We start from the raw sequence: 26,753 nt of genomic DNA on the forward strand, positions 1-26,753 counted from the left end.
GTACTGTAAGTTATTCCAGGGCAAGGACTGTTTTTCCGAGGCCTGGGGACATTGCGTAGCACATTGTAGATGCTACCTTAATTGCAATTACAAAGATTAGTAATGTCATTTTGGGGCCCTAAGAGGAATTACAGGCAGTCCCCGAGTTACGCAGTTACGTTGGATCCGCAGTTACGAATGGGGCCGTCTCCCTGGTCTCCAGCAGACCAGGGAGAGGAAGCAAAGCGGCGGAGCACACGGGCAGCGGACAGCCCAGACGCGTCTGGGCTGTCCGCTGCCCACGTGTTCCGCGGCTTTGCTCCCAGTCCCCCTGGTCTGCAGACCAGGGAGACAGGGAGCAAAGCAGAGCAAAGCCGCGGAGCCTGAGGGCAGCAGGACAGCCACGGCGCGTCTAGGCTGTCCCGCTGCCCCCGTGCTCCGTGGCTTTGCTCCGGACGCCTGTGGTACAGCAGCTGGGGCGCTGCCAGTTGGTCCCGTAGCGCCGCTCTGGGCGCTATGGGACCAACCCGGCAGCACCCCAGCTGCTCTGTCCCAGGCATCCTGATTCAGCCACTGCTGGTCAGTTTCAGCAGCGGCTGAATCAGGACGCCTGGGGCAGAACAGCTTGGGTGCTGCTGGGTTGGTCCAGTAGCGCCGAGGAGCGGCGGCGCTACTGGACCAACCCAGCAGCACCCAAGCTGCTCTGCCCCAGGCGTCCCCAAGTCAGCCGCTGCTGAAACTGACCAGTGGCTGACTACAGGAAGCCCCTGCCCCGGGCTGCCTGGAATCAGCCGCTGATCAGTTTCAGCAGCAGCTGACTTGGGGATGCCTGGGTTTCTTAAATTAAATCTGTATGTAAGTCAGAACTGGCGTCCAGATTCAGCCGCTGTTGAAACTGATCAGTTTCAGCAGCGGCTGAATCTGGATGCCAGTTCCGACTTACATACAGATTCAACTTAAGAACAAACCTACAGTCCCTATCTTGTACGTAACCCGAGGACTGCTTGTACTCAAATTTAGTGTTTGTTTTTTGAAATCCGTGGTTTTAACAAACTGTTTCAAAAAGTCCTGATTTACAGGTCCCGTTAAGCACATGGTGGTATTGTTTACCCTCCAACTTTGTCCTTTATTCTTCCTCTTAGCTGTCAGCACTTATGAATCTGAAGTGAGCCATGTGGACCTTCAAAGAACATTGAAATTGCATTGTAATAACCTGTATCTCTGGAATGAGCCAGGCAGGAGGTTGGTAGAACTGTGCTCTGTTAAAACTGATAAAAATAGAGGTGAGTAATAAAAAATTTTTCATAATGGATAAGTGGTTCAGATACCATTTGAATGACAATTTCCACCCAGTAAAGGAAAACATTTTAAATAATACATGTCATGTTGAACTATGTCAACTCATTTAAAAAAAATCCAATTTGCTTTCCCTATAGACAATAGCTGGGTGAAAGAGTTATAATAAACAAACTATACTTGAATTGATGGCTGAATTGGCTGATATATTCATAATCACATGCCTACATTTATTTGTTCTAAATCAGAAGACCAGAATAGACTCCATGATGCAAACATTTATGCACATGCATAAACTTTACTCATGTGAACTATCCTGTTGTGATGAATAGACCTGAATTTCTTTGTCCCTTGTGTAATCATTCACAGACACTATTGCACACTATGGCAGTGCTATTTTGACTTGGTAGCATTTTACATCCTTTTTGCATGTGCTTTCCACAGATGTATATGACTGCATAAGGAGTCAGGCAGTAGAGCCCAAAGGCGTTAATCACGTGTTAGCATTTGTGGCTCCATGAGGTAGTAACACTGGAACCTCTGTTTAACTAGACACTTTAAAAGGGATAGTTGGATAAAACAATGCCAAAAACATTGTGCTGTACAAGAGCATTGCTCCCCGCCCTTTTTTTGTTTTAAATCTGTCTCATTAGCTGGTGCATTAATATACATTGTGCAAAATTTGTATTCAACAGCACAGATTTCTACAACTGTGCTTATGAAAAATGTCAAGGTTAGGCCAGGTTGCTACTATGCTTTCTCCAATAATGGTCATAATAGCCTGGGAGCTGATCTGAAGCAGTGATCATTCAGCAGTAAAAGCCAAGACAGTCACAGTAGTATGAACTGTGGTTCAAACTTCAAGATCTGTTTGCTGTTATTTGAATGCTTGTCATAAGACTCAAATCACAACCAGTAATTTCCATTACAGCTGTTAGAGCTGGTCAGAAATGGGGATGTCTATGGGGAAACTTTAGCTTTTTTCTTTCATATTAAAAAAACCTTGGTAACTGAAATTTTTGGACGAAAAATGCTGGAAATCTAATTTATTTAGTTTTTGGTTTTCTGATGGAAATTAATTTTTTGGAAGACTAGACTTTATGAAATTGTTCATTTAGTAAAAAAAAACAAAACAGTTTTCTGGCACAAAAAAAGTTAAACGAAAAACTTTTAACCTGCTGTAACCATTATTATTTAAAGATAAGTGTGGCCTATTATTTATGTGCAATTTGTCCGTATGCTACTACACCAGAGTAACTACCGTATTTTCCGGCGTATAAGGCGACTGGGCGTATAAGACGACCCCCTAATTTTTTAGTTAAAAGATAGGGTTTCGTCTTATACCCCAGCGCCCCTCCGCCTCCTTTGCTCCCGGTGTCCCTGGTCTGCTGGAGACGGTCCCCAGCAGACCAGAGGCACCGGGAGCAAAGCCGCAGCAGCGGCGGGGTCCCGCGCCTCTGAGGCTTTGCCAGAGCAAAGCCTCAGAAGCGCGGCACCCCGCCGCCGCTTCGGCTTTGCTCCCGGTGCCCCTGGTCTGCTGGGGACCATCTCCAGCAGACCAGGGACAACGGGAGCAAAGCCTCTGAGGACACCCTGGCAGCGGGACAGCCCCGGCGCGCCTGGGCTGCCCCGCTGCCGGAGCCCCTCTGCGGCTTTGCAAAGCCTCGGGGGAAGCCGGCGGCGGGGCATCCCAGGCTCCGGCGGCGGGGCAGCTCAGGCTCGCCTGGGATGCCCCGTCGCCAGCTTCCCCCGAGGCTTTGCAAAGCCGCATACCCGGCGTATAAGACGACCCCCAATTTTGGGGGGATGTTTTTTAACATCAAAAGTCGTCTTATATGCCGGAAAATACGGTAGCCTGATCTTTGGTATCGCTGCCCCAAATAACTGGTTCCTCCCACACACTGTTATACTGGGAAGTCCAAGATAATATTTCTGTGAGCACAACTACACAGCTGGGCTAAAGCTGAAATAAGACGCGCAACTTGAGCTACGGCAGTTTAAGTTGAAAGCTACACAGCAGGAAGTCCAAGAAGGAACACTTTTCCTCCAACTCCCCTACTCCCTGTAAAATGAGGGTTACAGGAGTCAGAGTAAGAAGTACTCCAGTTTGCCATTATTTTGACATTATGTTGACATACCTGCTTGCTGTGTAAACACAGACTATGTTATTTTGGAATAACGTCACTTATTCTGAAATAATGCTGCTGTGTAGACATAGCCTGAGTATGCTATGGATAGTAACATGCATATCCTCCTTGCCAACTCATCTGGCTTCTCTGATTTTATAATGGTGCTTCTGCTGATTTGAAGCAGGAAAGGCTCTAATGTCCAAACAATGAGCACATTCTTTTTTTTTTTTTTTTTTGGTGTGGTGCTGTGAGACATATGTATGCTGTTCTTGGAGCTATAAAATATCCAGGGCTATCTTCCCTTATCCACTAATGTAAGCAGAATTTAACCTGGGCAAGCCTACTGGTTCCTGAGTAATCAAATGCTGTTTTCAATATTATTTTATGCAACAAGTCCCTCAGAAATGTAAAATCCAAGTGAAATTCCAGGGTGGGGACCACATGGAATAAATTCTGAGGGAACCATGCTGTGACATTTGTATCCTGAGCCTCCACCAGTGTTTTAAGATTGCATAGCTCTAAGGACATCTGCTGATTTCTTCTCTCTGCACTGTTGTGGGTGGCTGCAAATCTCCTCCCCACAAAGAGGGCAATCCTAGTGATCCTCCACATGATAAACCTCATGGAGTTTCCAGTGCAACCAATCCCTTTCTGGGATCTTTTTTTCCCCAGAAAAGACCAGTACTGCCCAATGAAAAGAGGGTAGGCTCTATATTTGCAATCAGTGAAAGATGAAATTCTAGACAATTTAGGGAAGTAGTTTTCAAAGATTATTAGAGAAAAAATGCCAATTTCTGGATCTTGGACACCAGCTGATAGTATTTCCCCTGAAATAAATCCCTATAACAGGAGTGACAGTGGCTCTTTAAAACAGCTGGGCCAGTGGTCTGGTGGTTTCTCTGTCCACTCATGCTTGGCCAATTAATTTGGCTTTAGAAAGGGCACCTGTGCTCTAGGTGAGACCTGTCAGGCAGAGATCTGGTGAGTCAGGGCCTGGCTCAAATAGAAGAAGAGCAGGCGATTGTGCATTTGTTTACACTGCACCCTTTCCTCGAAATAGCTTATTTCAAAATTTGGTGTTGTCTACACAGCACAAGATTTCAAAATAAAGTGCTATTCCAAAATGTCCCTTAATTGTCATGGAACGAGGTTTACAGGGATGTCAGAATAGCAAGCCCATTATATTTGAAAATAACAGGCACACTCAAAAGATGCAGAATAGCTATTTTCAGATACTTCTGGTATCCTGAAATAGCTCTGCAGTGCAGATGTAGCCTACGGGTATGTCTAAACTACATGGATCTGTCGACGGAGCCATGTAGATTTGTTTACTCGGCAAAGGGAAATGAAGCCGCGATTTAAATAATTGCGGCTTCATATAAATCAAAATGGCCGCCGCACTGTGCCGATCAGCTGATTGTTGGCACAGCGTGGCAGTCTAGACGGGGATCTGCCGACCCCAGAACCCTTCGTCATCATATTCTGTAAGCCTCATTTCACGAGGCATAAGAGATCTGCCGACGAAGGGTTCTGGGGTCGGCAGATCCCTGTCTAGACTGCTGCACTGTGCTGACAATCAGCTGATCGGCACAGCATGGTGGCCATTTTGATTTAAATGAAGCCACGATTAAATTTCCCTTTGCCATCCTGACTAATCTACATGGCTTTGTCGACGTAGCCATGTAGTTTAGACACACCCTAAATGTTTGGGAGCAGGAAGAAGGCTGAAGGCAGGACAGAAGCTAGAGGAATTTGCTGGTTGATTTCCTCCAAGATAGAGAGCTTGAGTCAAGGGCTGAAAATAGAAGAAGCAAAGAAACTTACTTGTTGATATCTGTAGTCCCAGAATGCTGGAGCCTGAGGGAGAGTGAGGTTTTCTTTCTTGGTAAGGAGGTACCTAGTCACGAGGCTGTGGCTGTTCCCAATGGTGTGGTGCTTCGTAATTGCGGTTGGAAGGGCTGGAGTGACAGAGCCAGGCTTGAAGTGGACTGACAGAACCTGAGCATGGATGAAGAGTTCCACGAGGAGTTCCATGAGGAGTACCGGTAGTTCGAATTAGAGATCCTAATTAGAACTACCTACTCCGTGCCGGGTGTAGCCCGGACATTTAAAAATGGCGGTGCCCGGGAAGATGCACATCAAGCCTGGGATATTTAAATCCTGGGCTTCATTTGCAACTTCGAATGCCTACATTAGCCACCCTAGTTCGAACTAGGGGGCTAGTGTAGACATACCCAGACAGACATTCCAAGTGTGCCCCCTGCTTGGGAGAAGCACACATTCCTCAGAAGTGCTCCCACTGCCACAATCTTAAGGCTCATGCCAGAAAAGTCAAGGACCTTAAACTAGAATAAATCCCTATGCAGAAGTCTCTCTGCCAATCATCTCACCGGGGACTGTGAGAATTAGCGTTTTGCTAATTCGAACTAGCATGTCCACACAGAGTGGACCCTGAACCGGGGTTAAGGATGGCCAGAAGCAGTGCCGGCAGGGCATCAGAGGAGGACTTAGAGCGTGGAGATGCTGCCTCAGGCTAGCCGAGGGCTGTGCTTAAAGGGACCCGACCTCCACCCCTGACAGACAGTTCTCAGGGGTGCCCCACTTGCAAAGCAGTCCTGTCTTGGAGTGCCCAGAGTACCCACACTGGGCACATCACAGCACTCGGCCATCAGACCGGCTGCACTTGCCGCAGGCTACCATCTGGGGAGAGGGGTCAATTGGGGGGCTGCAGGAGAGCTTCCACCCCCAGAAGCCCGCAGAGCCAGCCCAGTCCTCCCCATCGGGGGCTCGTACCCCATTCCTCCCTCACCTCCTTCCACTTACTCTTCCCTAGTCCCCCTTCGTGATGTACAAAATAAAGAAAACGTGTGGTCATAAATAGAATCTCTCTTTATTGAACAAAACTCAGGGAGACTGGGAAAAGGAGGTGGGAGAGGGGAGGGCAACTACAATGATCAGAGGTTTGGAACAGGTCCCATATGAGGAGAGGCTAAAGAGACTGGGACTTTTCAGTTTAGAAAAGAAGAGACTGAGGGGGGATAGGATAGAGGTCTATAAAAGCATGAGTGGGGTGGAGAGGGTGCATCAAGAAAAGTTCTTCATTAGTTCCCATAATAGAAGGACTAGAGGACACCAAAGGAAAGGAATGGGTAGCAGACTTCAAACTAGTAACAGAAAGTTGTTCTTCACAAAGTAGAGTCAACCTGTGGAACTCCTTGCTGCAGGAGGCTGTGAAGGCTAGAACTAGAACAGAGTTTAAAGAGAAGTGAGATAAAGTCATGGAGGTTGGGTCCATGGAGTGGTATTAGCCAGGGGGTAGGAGTGGTGTCCCTGCCCAAAGTTTGTGGAAGGCTGGAGAGGGATGGCACGAGACAAATGGCTTGGTCACTGTCTTCGGTCCATCCCCTCCAGAGTCCCTAGTGTTGGCCACTGTCGACAGACAGGCTACTGGGCTAGATGGACCTTTGGTCTGACCCAGTATGGCCATTGTAAGCTCAGGGCTCAGGGTAGGGGGTCTCAGTGGACCACCTTGATTTTCATGCACACCTGCTCCTGGGTGTCCGGGCTGGCAGCTCTCCTGCCCTAGACGGCCGCTTTCCTGTGCCTAGTGCGGAGGTCGTTGACAAGGTCCACGATGTCCGCACTAGACCAGGCGGGTGCCCGCCTCTTGCGGTCCCGGGCCAGGTCCCGAGAGCCGCCAGCCTGGTCCCGGGAAGAGGCGGAGGGCTGGGTGGCAGCGGGTGGCTGGCTCGAGCCGTGCCAGGTGCAGGGTCTGCTGGCTGGGTGCTGGCAGGCTTGCACCTGGCACGGGCACCGTAGCCAGCCCGTGCCCCTTTAAGAGCTCCGGGGCCGGGAGGGGGGCAGTAGAGTTTCCCTGGTGTTGGCCAGAGTGGCCACCAGGGAAAGCTGGGGAGGGCTAGCCTCCCACTAGATCGAATTAAGGGGCTACACACCCCTTAATTCAAACTAGTAAGTTCGAACTAGGCTTAGTCCTCGTGGAATGAGGTTTACCTAGTTCGAACTAAGCGCTCCGCTAGTTCGAATTAAGTTCGAACTAGCGGAGCACTAATGTAGCGCCTATGAAAGTTAATTCGAACTAACGGCTGTTAGTTCGAATTAACTTTGTAGTGTAGACATATCCCAAGACAGGACTGCTTTGCTGTCCCTCATCGAGGTAGACAAGCAAGCGGGGAACCCTGAGAACTGTCTGTCCAGGGTGGGGGGTCGGGTCCCTTTAAGCACAGCCCTTGGCTAGCCTGAGGCAGCAGCTCCATACTCTTAAGTCCTAACCTGATGCCCTGCCAGCACTGGTTCCAGCCAGCCTTAACTTCGGTTCAGGGTCCACTCAATGTGGACATGCTAGTTCAAATTAGCAAAACGCTAATTTGAATTAGTTTTTAGGTCTAGATGCACTAGTTCGAATTAACTAATTCGAATTAAGTTAGTTCGAATTAGTGCTGTAGTGTAGACATACCCTAACTCTCTGCACATAATTAGTATTGACAGTGGTACAGCTGAGTACCTATGAATTGGCAGGATCTAAATCCAAAGAGCCTAAGTATGCAGTATGGGTACCTCTAAATCCAAAGAGCCTAAGTATGCAGGCTCACAAAAGGATGGCAGAGATAAGATTGCCCCTCCTACCACAGCACTGACTGCAGAAGCTAAACAGAAGCCAGTACCTCTGCAGCACCTCAGCTTTTGGTGCCATCTTCTGGCTCTTTAGCATATAGCACAGAGACACTGGCACCAAAGCTTGCTTTATCCTTCTTCAGCACAGTCATCTTTGACAACAATATTCCCATCACTGCAACTATTTCCGACGCTGCAGCAACTACCACCAATGCCATCTTCAACCTTGAGACTTCCTGGAACATAGCAGTCTATCAGACACAAGAACTTGGTAGTTGCTAGAGCACCAGTATCACCACTTCTTAGTACTGACTGTGACCCACATTCCAGAGGAGCCAACAGAGGTCACTCAATTAGGATGAAATGCAAAGAATGGGGAAACCAGGCCCCCAAGTAGGTGACTATTCCAATACTTAGATTTACCAAACCAGTACAAAACAGCCTCTATGATACCTTATTGGTTATCCTGATGCCAACAACACAGTTCCCATCAAGCAACCCAACTTAGGCCTCCATCCAGACTCCTAAGTCACATAAAGTTCTACCAATCCCCAAGGATCAGACACAATACCTCCCAGGTTAATGAATATTTCAGATCTTACCCCAAATACTTATCTCCTTAAGACTGTCAACTGATGGGCTGATCATACCACTGAGCCCACCACATTGTTCTGCTGAGGTAGAAGCTCTGGTCTCATTCATCAAAGGCACAGAGCTGGGGTAACAGCCAGCAAAGTAACACAGACACTGAACCAATTCAGCTTTGGGAGATATGCACAGGTGACAATTATTTACACTGGGTTTGATAATAAAGAAAAGTGATTTTGTTAAGTATAAAAAGTGGGATTTAAGTTGCTAGTAATGACAGACAGATCAAAGTACATTACTAAGTCAAAATAAACAAAATATGCTAGCTAAGCCTAATGCTCTAAGACAAATGGTTACAAATAATAATTTCTCTCTCTAGTCTCTATTTCAAGTAAAAAAAATTTAGGCCAGATCTTTTCTTGACATAGAAAAGCTTCTCCCTTGCTAGAGATCTTTTCTTTCCAGGTTCTTTCATGTGCCCTCTTGAGGTGGGGAGCAGTTTGTAAAGCCAGCTGAAGATAATACTTTTTTGCTTCCCATCCCATAAATACAATTTCCTTAAGATTGGGAGTCTTTGTTCAATTCTCTGTTTGCTATCCCACCCTGGAAGAGGCTTATAGGAAAAGATCATTACCGTGAACATTGGGCCCTTAAGTACCACTAATGGTTTTCACTAAGGGTATGTCTACACAGCAGCATCATTTAGGAATAACTGATGTTATTTTGAAATAACATAGTGCACATCTACACAGCAAGCCATTATTTCAAAATAATGTTGAGATGAAGGACTTCTTATTCCAACTCCTGTAACCCTCATTTCACAAGAAGTAAGGGAAGTTGAAGGAAGAGTGCTCAACTTCCTTCAACCTCCTGCTGTGTAAACAGCACCAAAAGCTGCATTAAGCTAGTTTGACTTCAGCTATGCAATTGACGTAGCTGAAGTTACATATCTTAATTTGACTTTTGCCGTGTAGTGTAGATGTGCCCTAAATGACTTAAAGTAATAAACAGGTTTGTACTTTATATTTCTAACTTCACGTACAAGAAAGATATAAGCACACAAATAGAATATACACATTCTGGGAAGTACAAGATCTTGAATGATAGGTTACTTGCCTGTTTTTCCTAAAACATATCTGAGTTATGCATATTCATATTCAAAAACATATTTCCATAAAAATATGGGGGCACAGTGTCACACTCACATATTGCACACAGTTTCTAGGCATTACACAAAGAAGGAAGTCTACTGGCTAAGCTGCCTACAAAATTAGGCTATGACTATGCTACGAGTTTTTTCTGGGTTACTGGAAAAACTCCACCGCGTCCAGGGAATGTGTCTGCTCTTCTGCTTTTTTTTTTTTTTTTTTTGCAGAAGAGCAGACGTGGTTTTTTGGAAGTCTTGTCTTCCTTATTCCATGAGGAAGAAGGGCTCTTCTGAAAGAGGAGGTTTTTCCAAAATTTGTACCAATGTAGATGGGCCAAATTTCAGAAAAGACTCTTCCGACAAAACTATCGGAAAAAGGTACGCAAATTGCAAGTGCAATTTGCGTACCTTTTCCCAATAAATCATTGTAGTCTAGACATAGCCTCAGAAGATCTTCTGCCACAATAAGAACAACATAACTCCCCCAGGGACTTCTGAACATGTTTGAAATGATTGGAAAAAGATGGGTGGGGGAAGGTGACTAAGACTACTTATCTGGTGGATTTACTAGCTGTTCTATACAGTTCAGGTATGAGAACAGTTACAATTGCAAGTTAAGTCTGTATATCTTATTTTGGCTTCAGTTGTGTTACATCAAATGCACAGTTCCCTCCAGCAATGACACAGCAAATACCATCTGCCAAGGGAACTGTATTGACAGCCCAGTGTCGGGAACAAAGTGTGCTGTACAGGGGTAGGATCTCTGAATCAACAGAGCTCTTGGAAGATGTGTTTCTCAGATTACACCCTCCGTTATATCTTTATGTTGTGGCAACCTGTAGCAAAAATCAAACAAGCACCTTCCAACTTATATAACACACAGCAGCTTGTAGTGATTGCTTATGTGAAACAATAAATTCAGACAGCTATGCTCACTGTTTGTATATATGCCACTTGTCTCTATGCATATCACTCCATCTTCTAAGTGTCAGAATCTAATACATGAAAATTAAAAATGTAATGTCAACTAAATGTCCTACAGTCTTTATACTGATTCCTTTGTACTCCCATATCTCTTCTTAAAATCGTTTTTACAAATAGATTTATTGTATAAATATGTTTTGCATTTCCCACTCTCAATGTAATTATGGACAGTTACTTTTTCTGTGTTCATTTATAATTTACCTTTATTGATTCTGCTTACTACATCCTTTACCTTCATAACATCTGCCTGTAATCCTATTCACTGTGCCTTGAATTAGATCCCTTCAAAACGTAGATTAATGGTTGTAAACAAAGTGGCAACCCCTTGAACAATTGTTTAATTTACCCATATTTTTGTATATTTAATTAAAACATAAAAAGTCAAAGTATTAAAGAAGCATTTAAAATCCCTTTATACTATACATCATTTAAAAATTGCTAGTTCTGCAGAATTGTATGTGACTTTATAGTAAATGCCTCTTCTGCCTCTATTATTTCATCTTTTGTTTTTTATGTTAATTTTATGTATTACATTTATCGCACATTAACTGATTACACAACTATGCTGATCATGCTAACAGCGCTGGCTTTGGGAAGAGAGGCACTTAGCAATTTCTCTTGTGTAGTAGGGTACGGCTACACAGCAACATTATTTTGAAATAACTAGTGTTATTTCGAAATAACTTAGTCCACATCTACATAGCAGGCAGTTATTTTGAAATAATGTCGAAATCCTGTCAAGCTGGAGGACTTCTTACTCTGACGCCTGTAACCGTCATTATAGAAGGAGTCAGGGAAGTTGGAGGAAGAGTGCTCTATTTCAAAATAAATGCTGTGTAGACGCTCCCAATTTCAAAATAATCTATTTAGAAATAAACTACACAATTGACTTAGCTCAATTTGCATAGCTTATTTTGAGTTAAGTCCTGCTGCATAGATGCACCCATGCAGACTAGTTCTGGGGTAAAATCCTGATTCACTGAAGTCAGTAGCAAAATTCCCATTGACTTAAAGAAGAGGAGTGAAATCCTTACCCTGTTGGCACCCTTGCTGTGTAATAACACTTGCTTTGTCAATATATGTTTTGCCACTCTAACTATAACGTAGTTTAAACAGAAACTTATTTCTAGTGTAGGTGCAGGTGTATTGGTATAAAAGTGCCTATACTGATTCATAGGCTCCAAGGTCAGAAAGAACCACTCTGTTCATTTAGGCTATGTCTAGACTGCAGGCTTCTTTCGAAAGAGGCTCTTTCGAAAGCATCTTTCGAAAGAGCCTCTTTCAAAAGATCGCGTCTAGACTGCAGGCGGATCTTTCGAAAGAGAAATCCGCTTTTTCGAAAGAGAGCACCCAGCGAGTCTGGATGCTCTCTTTCGAAGACGGCCTCTTTACGTTGAAGAACGCCTTCTTTCGAAAGAGGAACTTTCGAAAGAAGGCGTTCTTCCTCGTGAAATGAGGTTTACCGCCATCGAAAGAAAAGCCACGTTCTTTCGAAATAATTTCAAAAGAACGCGGCTTGAGTCTGGACGCAGGGGAAGTTTTTTCGGGAAAAGGCTACTTTTCCCGAAAAAACCCCTGAGTCTGGACACGGCCTTAGTCACATGGGCCATGGAATGCCTCTGAAATAATGCCTAGAGCATATCTTTTAGACAATGATCCAATCTTGATTTTAAAAATTACACTTTATTTCCAGACTGAACTGTCTAGCTTCAGCTTGCAGCCATTAGATCCCATTACACCTTTCTCTGCTAGATTGAAGAGCACATGATCAAATATTTGTTCCCCATGTGAACATAAGAAAATAGGAATGGCCATGTTGGGTCAGACCATAGGTCCATCTAGGCCAGTATCCTGTCTTTTGATAATGGCCAATGCCAGGTGCTCCCGAGTGAATGAATAGATTGGGTAATTATCTATCTCCTGTCACCCATTCCCAGCTTCTGGCAAACAGAATTTAGGGACACCATCCCTGCCCATCCTAGGTTATTGCTATTGATGTATCTATGAACAATCTTGTCTTATAGTCTTGGCCTTCTCAACAACCTTTGACAAACAGTTCCACAGGTTGACTGTGCGTTGTGTGAAAAACATGAGTGTTTATAGACTGTAATCAACTCTTCTCTTTACTTACTCTTTCTTTCAGTTAAACAGATTGAGCTCCTAGGCTGTGTCTAGACTGGCAAGTTTTTCCATAAAAACATCTGCTTTTGCGGAAAAACTTGCCAGCTGTCTACACTGGCCACTTGAATTTCCGCAAAAGCACTGACGATCTCATGTAAGATTGTCAGTGCTTTTGCGGAAATACTATGCTGCTCCCATTTGGGCTAAACTCTTTTTCCGAAAAACTTTTGCACAAAAGGGCCAGTATAGACAGCAGAGATTTGTTTTCTGCAAAAAAGCCCTGATCGTGAAAATGACGATCAGGGCTTTTTTGCGGAAAAGCGCGTCTAGATTGGCCACGGACGCTTTTCCGCAAAAAGTGCTTTTGCGGAAAAGTGTCCTGCCAATCTAGACGCGCTTTTCCAAAAATGCTTTTAATGGAAAACCTTTCCGTTAAAAGCATTTCCGGAAAATCATGCCAGTGTAGACGTAGCCCTAGTGTCTACAATTATGAGGCATGTTTCTGAATCCTTTAATCATTCTTGTGGCTCTTCTCTGAACCTCCTCCAATTTTACAACATCCTCCTTGAACCGCAGACACCAGAACTGAATGCCGTATTCCAGCAGAGGTCGCCTCAGTGCCAAATGCTGAAGTAAATTAATCTCTTTACTTCTGCTTAAGGCTACAGGTTCACTCTGGCAGCTCATGTTCAGCTGATTATCCACCCTTACTCTTAAAATCTCTTTCAGAGTTACTGCTTTACAGGATAGAGTCCCACATACGATAAGTGTGACCTGCGTTCTTTGTCCTATATACATTTAGCCATGTTAAAACACACATTGTTTGCTTGTGCCCAATGCCCATCTTACTAAGCCATCCAGATCTATAGGTTATTGCGGTTTTGTACAAATGCCTGAGACAGTTAAGCCATACATTTTGTAAGTGCAGCTCAGCACCAGTTCTTACCTTCTTCTGAGGTACAAAATGTGAAATTCTGTAATGATTTTTGTAATGTAATGATTTTTTGGGGGGGAGGGGACAAATGCTTACAAAAGACTAGGGAAGGGTTGAAGCCACCAAACTTATTAATTTGTGACTTAATTATATTTGTATCTATTGTAGTTCTTCAACTGTGCATCAATCCTTTGTGCTACTTATCAAGATAATCAAAACTGAAAGGTTCCTGTTAGCCCACTTTTTGGACTCGCTAAGAAATAAAATGTATTATTATCATAGTGTCCAAGAGTCCTAATCATGGACCGGGACCCATTATGCCAGGTGCTTCACAAATACAAAGCAAAAAGATGACGCCTGCTCCAGAGAGGTTATTGTGAGTTTATAAGACAAGAGACAAAGAGACAACAGATAGATACAGACAGATGGGAGAATACAAGGAAACAAGTTGTCACATTAAGGCTGTGTCAAAACTACACAGTTCTTCCGGAAAAAGATACGCAAATTGCAGTTTGCAATTTGCGTAGCTTTTTCCACTAATTTTTTGGAAGAGGCTTTTCCAACATTTGGCCTGTCTATACTGGGCCAAATGTTGGAAAACCCTTTTTTGGAACATCCCTTCTTCTTCGTAAAACGAGGTTTACAGGGATACTGAGGGATACTGAAGAAATATGTCGGCTCTTCCGAAAAAAATTTCAGAAGAGCAAATGCGTTCCTTGGACATGGCAGAGTTTTTCTGGGATACCTTTGGAAAACTCTGCAGTCTAGACGTATCCTAAGCCACAGTCTTGGGTTGGCATTGGTGAGCCTCCCTTCTCCAGCATGAGCTCTGCAAGGAAATGTACCCAAAGAACTGGGCCATCCTTATGCTGCCAGACTGCAAGAACTCCTGCTGTGCCTGGCAGTAGGCTGAGAGTGGAGGGAAGTGGGGAGTGATTTCCCCTTGCTCGGGTGCAACAACACAGAGACAGGCACAGGCTAGAGCTATGTAGAGCTATGTAGTCATGTAATCAGATAGGCTATTTCTTTAACTTTGTACAGAAATTTGTAATCTGAGAATTAATCCCTTTATTTTCTCTGGATACACTATGAGAAATAAATTTTTAAGACCAGCTCTTAAAGTTATTTGCTTAAACCCTGGAAATGTTATTTCTGTCAAATAACACTGGTTTGACTATGAATGTGAGCAGTCAGCTGGGGAACCAGCACAACATCAACAGCTTTTACAGAGAACCTTCTGTAGCAGTGAAGTGAGAGAGGTAAGAAGCAAGACGCTGTGTTGTCCAGTAGCACCAGTGATTTTCCCAGGATGACAACCCATACTGACACCTTGCTGTTCTTCAGGAGTTGCTGTTTTGGTTGGTCAGTACCCTGGCACCAACTGCAGAGATTGTATCGGCAACATCATGATTAGTTTAAATTGGCTTTGGATGATAGTAGGGTCTGTGCCAAGTCTATGAAAATGGAAGCCATAGCAGGGACAGCCAGTGACCATTTATCGTCTCTCTGGTGATTCTGATCTATTTTAATTGTTTTGAGGTGCTCTGTTCTAGTCTGGTAGTCTCTGACCATGGCTGAGCTGCAGAGTACATAGAGCTGCACAGATACAGCACGTGAAAAAGAATGACATATTGTAATGACATGTTTGTGTTTCTAAGTTGTGCTGATATGTAATGAAATTATCCCTGTCCAGACAATATGGGGAGATACTCTGCTATGAACTAATAGACAGCTTTATTAAGTGCTTAGGACACATCCAAATATACTTGGTCCCTAGGTCAAGAGAGCACAGGCAAGCTTAATTCTCTTTCACTTTTGTGATGATGGTAATATAAACACAGTCTGAAGAATGGACTTTTTTAGTGTAATTGTAGCTTGTGAATGATTTGAAATGAAAAAAAAATCACTGATGACTGTGCTCAGCTATTAGACAGTAGCTCATATGTTCCCCTCTGTTCCATAGAGCATTTGGGCACAAATCATACTGCAGCGGGGTTTGAGGAAGTGGTATGCTGTGAGGAGGGGGAGGAGAGAATGTGGTCCCAGGGCACTGCATAGCTGCCACCTTCTGTAGAACAGTTGTTATGTGGCTACAATTTGTGCAGCTGGTGGAGATGTGAGGGAGCAGTTGAAAACCTTCCATTCAGTTCAGGGGGAGTTGTAGTGTTGCCTTACTTGTTTTGTACTCAGTCTTATAATGTCCAGTTTCCTCCTTGAAATCTGGGTTACCAAGTCTGCTCCTGCAAAAGATTGTTGTTACTCCTGATGAAAGCACTGTGTTCTGCCACCAAGTACAGAACAAGTATTTTAGTGGTCCAAAGCCTCTACAGATGTAAAACTGTGTCGCTGAGGATCTGGCCTGATGTTTATAAAAATCGGCATTTTTCAAGTAAACGTAAGAGAAGGTATTTAGTGCTCGATCCAATGCCCGTTTAATTCAGTGGAAAGGATCCCACTGCTTTCATTGGACATTGGATTGTATCCTACATATTGTTTTAAAGACATTGTATTTCTCGTATTAAAGAACCAGTTTGAAAGTGAAAAAATAAGAGGCAAGTGCACCCCACATTGGTAGCAACCGCACTTTGTTATCATTTGGTGTGTATTTGGAGAACTCGGTCCTGCTTCCAGTGGGAGGGGTAGCGAAATATTTCTCACAAAAGAGCTGGCTGTGGAGCCTTGGCAACCCCCGGGCTGGCTGAAAGCCAGAGCCTGGTGGCCAGGAGCAGAAGAATCACCTCAGGGAGAGAGCAGCAAGGTTGGGGAGGGAGCAGATTGTGTTGTAGGGTCCCTGGCTGGAGTAGTAGATGGGCCTGTATTCCCCTACCAGCTAGTAATAGAGTGACATTGCATGGACAGTGCGTCTGGTGAGACTCTGTACCTTGAAAGGGGAAATGACACAGTGACTTGGGGCTTGAGAGTTGAGTCATGAAGAGGAAGCTTCTGGAACAAAAGAAGTGCTGCAGAGTGAGAGGAAGGACAATGGGTTGAGAAATTGCAAGCGGTTGAGTTGGACTTGGAAGAGCACTAATTCCCAGCAGGTGTTACCTGCACTGAGTGAGCCTTGTGACAGGCATGTAGAGCTTGCAAGTCTGAATTTTCAAGTTTATTATGCAGCCAGTAAAATATGTTGCTATTTAGAATGACTAATGTTGTAATAATCACAGATCCCTGCAATAGCGAATGGGATTTTAGAATTTCCTAGTAACTTATCTTTGCATATATTTTTGCATGGCAAAGTTAAAGCTAGCTTACAGATGGAATTAGGGGCTACCTCTAGACTGCAGGCTTCTTTTGGAAGAAGCTTTTCTGGAAGAGATCTTCCAAAAAAAAACTTCTTCCGAAAGAGCGTCCACACTGCCAAAGCGCATAGAAAAAGTGATCTGCTTTTTCGAAAAATAGCATCCACATTGAATGGATGCTATCTCGCATTTTAGCTGTGATTACTATGGGCAGAGTGGCCACCAGGGCACTTGTGCTTTTTCCTCTTTCTTCTTCTTTTGAAATAACTCCCTCTTCCCTGTCCACACAGGCTTTTTTCCAAAAGAGCTCTTTCAGAAAAAGGCTTCTTCCTCGTAGAAAGAGATTTATTAATGTTGGAAAAACCCCTCTGTTCTTTCAGGTTTTTTTTGAAAGAATGTGATTGCAGTGTGGACGTAAGTGACATTTTTTTTGGAAAAATGACCGTTTTTCAACAGCCCCTCCGCCCTGCTGTAGTGTAGACATAGCCAAGGTGGCATTGGAATGGACATGGAAAAATTAGGAAGCAGTGAAGGTCAGGAAGGAGCCTTTAGGGCAAGGTGTTCATTTTTAGGGTTATGAATTGTTTTATAAAAGTATAGAAGTTTATAGTGTTATTTTTCAAGTGTATGGTCAAAACAGTTTTTGAAACACTCATCTTTAAACCTTACTTTGAGAATGAATACACACATTCACCACTGAAATGACGACAAGCTTTGGGGTGAAAGGTGAGCAACAACCAGCACATTTCATAATATACAGCAATTGTGGGATGGGAAAGTTTGACCAAAGACAACTATTAAAATCTATTACTAAGTTCCCACTTCTCTTTTTCCCCCCCTGTAATAATCAGAGGCCTAATCTTTCACCATTGAAATGACTTTGTCAGAACATCAATCAGCTGATATATATCAACATCGCTCTATTGACTTATCTGGAGCCATGCCTATTTACCCCAACTAAATATCTTTTTTCTGTTGACATCCATCAGAATTGGGATGGCCCCCAAAAGGCTTCCTTTCTGTGTAACTTTGCAGTTAGGAGTTCCTTTCTGATTCATTCATAACAATAGGTGAATGAATCTTCTTTTTGCCTGACTCTTCAAACTCCACCTCTCAGAGAGGCCTGATCCCCCAAATTAGGACTGATCACTTATGATTGCACCAGAAATTACACTAATCACTTTTAAAGGGGTAAACCAATGGAATTTGTTAACAAGGCAGTAGAATAAAAATAGAATAGCTTGGTAGTTCAAATAAGTACAAGCAGGCTTAAAATCTAGATCAAAATATAAAAACGGGGTTCAAATAATATAAAAAAGTTGGAATGTTACTCAATCTGTTGAAAATGGCTGAAATCTGGATGGACATAGATAACTCAGGAACCCTCTGTCTCTCAGGGAGCCAGGATCAGGAACTTGAGAACCACGCCACCACGGTGTCAGGAACTCATTGACTGGAACAGGCAAGCTTTCTCTGATGGAACAGGTAGGTGGTAGGTGTCTTCTCTCTACAATCACGCAAACAAACACAGGCTGTCTCAGTGTTCCGTCTTGCTGTTTACCCTTCTCTTTAATCAACTTCTGCCAACTGCCCTGGAATGTGGGCCAACATTCCTTTAAATTTGTCCAATCAAAATTAGCCTACCTCTGGTATCCTGGAAAAACCCCATAGTGTAGACATAGCCTGTGAAAGGTAAGCATTCTAAACACACTAGAGCCAACATTAACTATAGGGACATGATGGCTTTCTTGAGTAAGTAGATGGGATTGGCTGGTAACAATCTTTTAACACCCGTTTTGTTACTACAGGCCCAGTAATATTTACATAGGTTTTGGGTACCGCCAAAACACTAGTGACCTCCCTTACCCCGAACAAACATGTTGGGTACCAGGTTCCTGTGTCATTAGATCTTACATTTATATACACACTTCCATGACACTTAACATGAAAGGTAACTTTACTTTTATCACAAAATCTGTTTACATTAGTGTGTTTCTGGGAACAAAACTTAGTGTAATTTTGGCATTTCATGTTGAATACACATTGAAAAGATGGAATATACAAATAAGCACTAAAATGATTAATTGTGTATCTAAAACCCATTGTGCTGTTGACATTGATTATTCCAATATGCACTTTAGTAAGGAGATTAAATTGATAGAAGAGCAGTTTGCTGTCTCCAATACTTCTATTCTATTGGAACAACTTTCCAGAAAATGAACATTGAACTGTCATATACAGCTGATGGCAAATTTCTGAACAAAGGAAAGTTGCTATTCCTTAGTCATCATAAAAAGTAGCCTTATGAGGTTCATCATTTGCTGTATAGTCCATTAAAGACTTATTGCTGATCTCTTCTTTCTACATTGAATAGCAATAACCATTCTTCTTGTAAATGAATTTGAATTATCAATATGTTGTTACTCCCCTTAACAGTATATTTGGTAAGGCTCAGAATCAGAGTTTGAATAATCACCATATTGGTGGGTCTGCCACATTCAGTACTGCAACCACAGTTACCACCTGGGCTGCCTGGGCTGATTATGGAATAACTATCTCTTTCTTGTAGCACCTTGTAAGTCTTCACCTGAAGGGCTTCATGCCCTGTGCCAGGCTTACCCTGGTGTTAGTGGCAGCTACCATCTATGACCCACACATCATCCTCAGGCTCTTCAGCATGCTCATATGAAGTCTTCAAGTTGAATGGTGATTCTAACTTATTAGGGTTTTTGAGCAGCAATGGAAACTCATGCTTCCCCCTGTGAATCAGTAGCTCATAAAGGATCACTGAATGAGTGTGAGTCCTATTCATGTTGATGTCTCTTTTTGACAAACTACTACTGTTGATTGATTCTGATAGTACATACAGAATAGGTGTGTGAATAGTTTTTAATACAATGCAGGGGAGATATACCTATCAGGTATTCCCAGTGCCTCAATTCTGATGTTAATACAGCACTTCTTTTTAAAAACAGCAAAAATATCATTTTTCAGTTTTGCTTATCAATTTTGCTTAATGCCCTTGCTCCAGAGGTGACTGGTTTTGGTTCCACTTTGTTGTCCTGCATCAAAACTGTGCTTGGTCCCTTCTCTGTCATTACTAATTGGAGTTGAAAGGGTTTGCTGGGTTAAGAGTATGTCCATGCCAGCGTCTGGACAAGGACTTGCTTCAGGTGGAAAAATGCATCCTTCTCCTTTTCGCACTTAGTCCCTTCCTGGCCCTTTCTCAACAAAACATAAAGTTGCACAGCTTCAGAATACTCCTCAATGAAAATCCAGTGAGGCCCAGAAATTATTCAAATCCAACATGTCTTTCAGGGAGGGCAATCTGCAAATTAATTGACCTATTTGCATCTAGTCAGTGCCCGCCCATATATGCCCCATTCTATTCTGAGGTATGTTACTTTTTGTTGCAGCATCTGAGCTTTGGTGGAACTAATAATAAAGATGGTTTCTTATACTTTATTTAAGACAGCATTCAGGATTTCTAAATTTTCCTTCCTAATTACAGTTGCAATTAAGATGTTATCCACATCATTTATAATTTTTAGGTCAGGGGCCCAGGCATAAGAGGTTCTTACATTTTGAACTTGTGACACAGTGAAGGCACATTATGGTACCTGCAGGGTACTCTGCTCATAGTAAGTTAATGGTTACCATAATGTGACCTTAATGGCAAACATGGATCTTACACCTGGCTGTAATGGGATAGAAAAGAAAGCTTTTGATAAGTCTAGACCAGTGAACTATTCTGGACCTGCAGCAATGGCCACCATCATTTCACGGAACATCACTACTACTGGGGTTAGCCATGGTTTGACTTGATTCAGTTCTCTGTAACCAATTGTTAACCTCCAGGTCACTGTAATAAAGAGGTTTCTGGGACACCACTGAGAGAGTCAAATCAGGGTGAATTTCTTAGAGATAGGGTATAAGAGATCCTCCGGAATAGGGCTTTATTCCGGAGGATCGGGTCAGTCTAGACGCTTTTTTTCCGGCTTTTCCCCAAGCCGGAAAAAAGCGGCGGACATATTTATTTAAATCCGCGGGGGATATTTAAATCCCCTGCGGATTTCCCTATTCCCACTTTCAAAATTAGCATGCCCCTTCCAAAAAAGGGGCCAGTGTAGACGTAGCCTTCTAGTTACCGCACTGGCTAGCAAGAAGTCATACAAGCAATCCCCTTAGACCAGGCATGTCCAAAGTCCGGCCCGCGGGCCAATTGCGGCCCGTGTTCCAGTTTAATACGGCCCCCTAGGTAATTTGGCAATATTTATCTTTTATGGCCCCCAACGAATCCATATGTATTGAGATTAATACATTGTAAAATCTCAGTTAATGTCAGTTGGTCTAAATCAGTTATAAATATATTTGGACACAACATGTATACTTGGTGTTATGTTCCTGTTCATATTTTTTGAACTTAAAAGTTGACAGACAACCTTTATTACCAATAATATGTAATGTACTTTACAATGTTCCTGACATATATTTCAGCTTCCTGGATTTTTTTTTTCATCTGGCCTTCAGATATGAAAGGCAAAGTGATTTAACACCTGTTAAGATTTGTCATCCATGTGACGAAATGAAAAGTATGCCGTTTGCAATAAACTTTGCATAAAATAGTTAATTTGCATTTAATTTTAATGGTTCAAAGAATGTCAGGCAAAATGGTCGGCCCTCACGCATGTTCACTTCATCAAATCTGGCCCTCTTTGAAAAAAGTTTGGACACCCCTGCCTTAGACACTCTAGCTTTCCTGTGACACTGCCAATACACTCCTTATACAGATGAAAGATTATGAAAACCAGTCTCACCAAATCCAGATAGGTTCTTCCAGTCCCAACGGACCAGCCACATTCCTCAGATCTTACCCCAAAGACCACACTGTGCAAAACCTTTAGAATTGAAAATCTAAAGGTTTATTAATAAAAAGAAAGAAAAGATTGAGAGTAAAATTGTTAAAGGAATCAAATTACATACACCAATTGCAAAGTTCTTGGTGCAGGCTCATAGCAGAGATGGAATGATCTACTGTGTTAAAACAAGTCTCTGGAATACATCCTCTGTTAGGTAGTCCTTACAGTCTTCCGTTCACAGCAGCGCTCCTTCGTAAGTGATTAGCAGTATTGAAGACAGGAATGAAAACAAAATGGAGGCGCTTTCAAGGCCCTTTTTGCACCATTGCTCATGTGGAGGGAATTCCATTGTTCTAGCTGTGTGAAAATATGTCCCACGATGGCGTTTGTCACATGAGCAACTCACCAATCCATACGGAATTCAGTCCTTTTTAGAGGCAGCTATTGCTTACGTGCTGGTCTGAACATTCACAGCAAAGTTCATCAGACGTGGATTGGCACCACCTGAGGTACATTGTCAGTGAAGTGATAACTGCTTTCACAGCATGGTTTGAAATAATCTAATTTCAGTTGCATTGTTGTGATATTCCTGATTTCTTATTGATTCATTTGGACCAGAGCTGATGTATAACTCATGCATTCGGGACTGTGTTTCTTCTCTTTTGCTCACTAGCTCCATTAATGACATACTTCATGGAAGCAATCTTCTTTTTTTTGCCAGTGGCTTGGGAAGGCCCCACACTGCAGTTCAAAAGCTTCCTGAATTCTATCCTCTAAATCCCTGATTGTTATAGTGCTCTGGTTGACTGATCCCAACATTATTTTTATGTTGGCTGAGAGTCTTTAGACAAATGTCTCCTTGAATTCAGGCATATCACTAGGTCCTCCATAAGTACCTGCACAATACACAGCTGCCCCAAATTTAGTGATGCCCTAGGCAACTGCATACTGCACATGCCTAGAGCCACCACCACTTGTTTGGGACAGCAAGGTGTGGGCAGCACTGGTTCCAGCATCCAGCCTCATCCCTCAAAGCCCTCACAGACTGCACCCAACCACCACTCACCCACTTCGCCTTGCTGGGACCCAGAATAGCACCATGTCTTCTGAAGGAGGGACCTGCACAGAGCTGGGAGGGAAAAGGTGGGAGGTGAGCATGAGGCTGGGAGGGCAGCCCTGGGTAGCAATTAGGAGCCTGGGTGTGGGGCTGGCGACAGCTGGGAACCAACATGAAATGTGGGAGTGTTGCAGCACCACACAGATCGCTTGCCTATGCCTCTCTGCCCTGCTCCTTCTCCCACAAACCCGAGGAACCCAGTATTTTCCCCATTGCATTAGCCTGGTCAGGACCATATGGTTTTGTCTCATATCTGGTCTCAAACTATCAGTTGGGACAGTAACTGAACACAGTTGTGGTAATGGGCACTTTTGTCTTCTCTTCTATTTAATCAGAAACCTAACTCCACTCAAGACTTAGGAGCAGAGTTTTGAGTCTACATTTTCTTTATCTCCCACAGGTTTAAACAATGATCAGAATCAGAGCTCTCAGAGTTATATCCTTTTAGAGGATTTATGTTTAAAGCAGTTATCATTCCCTGAGCTCTTTTAAACTTTTAAACAATTACCCAACAACCTCTCATGTTCTTAACCTCCTTAACCAATTTCCTTACAGCAAACTGGGATTCTTCCATTCTTTTTACCAAAATAGTTTTCTTTGTCCTTCTAACACACATTTGGTTCCTGGATATTTTTTACCGGACAGGAGGCAAAAATACCAGACTGTCCAGGTGAATACTGGACACCTGGCAACCCTACTTCACAGCTCAGGCTGCACATGCTAGTGTCTGCCACTGCTCTAGCTCGGGTCCAAGTAAGAAAGCTGCTGAGCAGCTGTCAGCACTTCCTACATTCAAGGTGGGAAACCTTTAAACTGAGCAGATTATAACAATCAAACCCAGGAGAGAACTATGACTGTCAGAGGTCCTGCCAGGGTGTCTACCAGTAGAACTAAAGAAAAGGACCCCCACTTCCTAGACATGTCTGATCCCCCAAATTAGCATCTGTCACCTATGGTTGCAACAGAAATGACACTAATCAGTCTTAAAGGGGTAAATCTATGGGATTTATTAGCCAGGCAAGATAATGAAAATTTTTGTCTACACTTGATAGTTTAGACAAGCACAAGCAGGCCTAAAGCCAAGACTCAACTAGAAATCAAATGGACTCAAATAATATTTTTAAAAATCAATCATTTAAGCAAGAAACAGATTACAGATTTGAACGTGAACGCTCCCAGGAGAAAATGAAGAAAACCATTTAGAAAGAATGATTACCTTTGAAACTGTACTACTTTTTTATTTATTGCTTCCAAACCCCCTTGCCTTCATATTTGTGGAGAACAGCATACAATTAGAGGCAAAAAAGTGTTCTGGAGCTATAAATATTCTTTGTATGTTAATGGGCATTCCAGAACATTTGTGCAGTTTAGTGGTAATGCTTACTGGACAAGGGCTGTTACTGTAGTGGCCTAGGATAACAAGAGCTTGATAGTTAGCTTTGCTGTAGTGAGACATGCAGGAGCCAGTAGCTTCCTGAGAGTGTATGTCAAAGGGATAACTTTTTAGATTTTGTTCCTAAATTTAGATCTTAAAGGAATCCCAGAAGTTCTGCAAATGTGGAATGTTGTTGTTAGAGATGGCTGAATGAGTCTTTGAGGTATGTGAGTTACTCCAAATTAAACTCCCTTATACTCTGTGGGCCAAAAAACAGGAGTGAGGTGTAGTTTGGGCGGGGGAAGAGATAAGTTGCATGTTACCCAGCAAGGAGTGAACAGTAAAGGAATCTAAGTGAATCTAATTTGATGCAACATTCATGTTGAGAGATGGGGCTGCTGGAGAGGTAGAAGTAGGTATGTATTACCTGAGCTTACGGTTTATCTTGATTTGCCTCTGAACTTGGCCCCAATCTCTTGATTTTGGCTGCATATGGAAAAGGCTTGTGGCTCCTCCTTGCTTCTCCCGTTTTACATACTGTTGCCCTTCCTCACTTTGAATATTTCCCTAAGCTCTCCGCAGCTGTGGTGATCTTCAGCCAGATGAATCTTCAAGAAACTTGTTCCCTAAAATCTTCTTATATCTTAAGGTAGAACAAGGACTTACACTCTGGTCTTCTACATCCCAGATGACTGTCCTAACAACCAGGCTATTGGCTATGCTGAAGTGGGTCTTCTTAAATCCATTTTTGTGAAATTTTTCCAAAGGATGGTTTCATTATGCAGTGGAATAAAAAAATCAATGCATCAAAATATGTAGTGTAGTGCTCTTTGTTATTTCAGAATAACTGTCACGGTCCAGCCCCGTGTCCGGGTACAATGCCCTGTTGTTCCTCATGTCTGTCCCACTCCAGTTATGCTGCGTGGTAATTCCCCACTCTTATTTACCCCTACGGGGCTACAGGTAATGGGAGGCCTACTGCCGCTCGCCATATCAAGGCCGCCTGCCAGCGGCAGAGGGGGGGATCCGGGCCAACCCACACTCCCAGACCCCAGCTCAGGCCCCTAACACTGGGAACAGCGCTCCCAGTGGTAACAGGTGGGAACTTTCCCCTTAAACGCACCTGCTCACTGGCTCCACCACCCCACCCTGGGCTGTCTTCCACCCTGCCACCAGTGCCCTTCCTGGCCCGCCTTACAAAAGTGGGGGGGGGGAGGGGGAGGGGAGGGTCGTCGATATAGGCTACTGCATACTCGCGATGTTCATTAAGAATCCGGTTCATCAACAGTTGGAATGTAGCTGCGGCTCCATGGAGCCCCAAAGGCATGGTTACAAACTGGTACAGCCCAAAGGGGGTCGTGAAAGCTGTCTTTTCTCGAGATTCCGGTGTCAACGGGATTTGCCAGTACCATTTCATCAAGTCAATCGTTGACAAATATTTGGCCTGCCCTAGATGCTCCAGCAGCTCGTCTATCCGGGGCATTGGGTACGCATCAAATTTCAAGATGGCATTTACCTTGCAGAAATCTATACAAAATTGTATGGACCCATCCTTTTTGGCTGCTAACACGATAGGGCTCCACCAATCGCTATGGGACTCCTCCACTACGCCCCATTCGGATCATATCGCATAACTCCTTAGGCACCGTATCCCACATTTTCCGTGGTATTGGGCGAACTGCATCCCGCACCCTTTGCCCCAGGTTGGTGGTGATAGCATGGCTCGTGAGGGACATCCTTCCTGGTCGATTCATCAACCCCTCCTCGGCCAGTTCTAGTACCCTTTGTAGTTTGTCCCGCTGGGTGGGAGTCAGGGCCTCACTTATCTGGCTTGCTTTCCAGGTAACCTCCTCCTCCCCCAGGGACCAAATTCCACCTCGGTGGCTAGAGCCTCCTTCAGCGGTGCTTCCCAGGGTACCCACCTTTTTAACAAATTCACGTGATAAATCTGACTACGCTGCCTTTTCTCCTACACCTGTACTTCGTAGTCTACCTGCCCCACTTTCCTCAGTACCCTAAAGGGGCCTTGCCAGTAGGCTAACAATTTAGAGTCCCCAGTGAGTAATAGCACTAGTATCGGGTCCCCCGGGCTAAATTCCCTTGTCTGGGCCTCTCGGTTGTACTGTTGTACTTGTGCTTCCTGGGCTTGCTGTAAGTTCTCCCTGGCCCATTGGCTCACGGTGCGCAGTCAATCCCGTAGTTTAATAACAGATTGGGCTGACTCCAATGCTGTAGATGTTTGTTCTTCCCACCCCTCTTTTAAAAGGTCCAGTATTCCCCGCAGGCGCTGCCCGTACAAGAGCTCAAAGGGAGAGTAGCTGATGGAGGTCTGGGGCACTTCTCGTATTGC

The 26,753-nt window shown here is 43.7% G+C and overlaps 2 long non-coding RNA genes across 2 annotated transcripts in view; one reads left to right on the plus strand and one right to left on the minus strand.

Annotated features, from left to right (window-relative positions):
• The window catches only part of LOC106732242 (uncharacterized), a 49,385-nt gene extending 26,067 nt beyond the window's left edge, over positions 1-23,318 (minus strand). Inside the window, exons 1-2 of the long non-coding RNA XR_016349970.1 lie at positions 22,978-23,318; positions 18,384-18,559 (exon numbers count right to left, since the gene is read on the minus strand). This is a non-coding gene — a long non-coding RNA (uncharacterized LOC106732242). The remainder of the gene's footprint in view (positions 1-18,383; positions 18,560-22,977) is intronic.
• LOC112546339 (uncharacterized) overlaps positions 1-26,753 on the plus strand; it is a 67,143-nt gene that overhangs the window by 26,403 nt on the left and 13,987 nt on the right. The window contains exons 2-3 of the long non-coding RNA XR_012904341.2: positions 1,122-1,262; positions 18,450-18,537. This is a non-coding gene — a long non-coding RNA (uncharacterized LOC112546339). The remainder of the gene's footprint in view (positions 1-1,121; positions 1,263-18,449; positions 18,538-26,753) is intronic.

Source organism: Pelodiscus sinensis, chromosome 1 (genome assembly GCF_052426305.1).
Source record: "Pelodiscus sinensis isolate ZL-2025 chromosome 1, ASM5242630v1, whole genome shotgun sequence".
Classification (NCBI taxonomy): Eukaryota; Metazoa; Chordata; order Testudines; family Trionychidae; genus Pelodiscus; species Pelodiscus sinensis.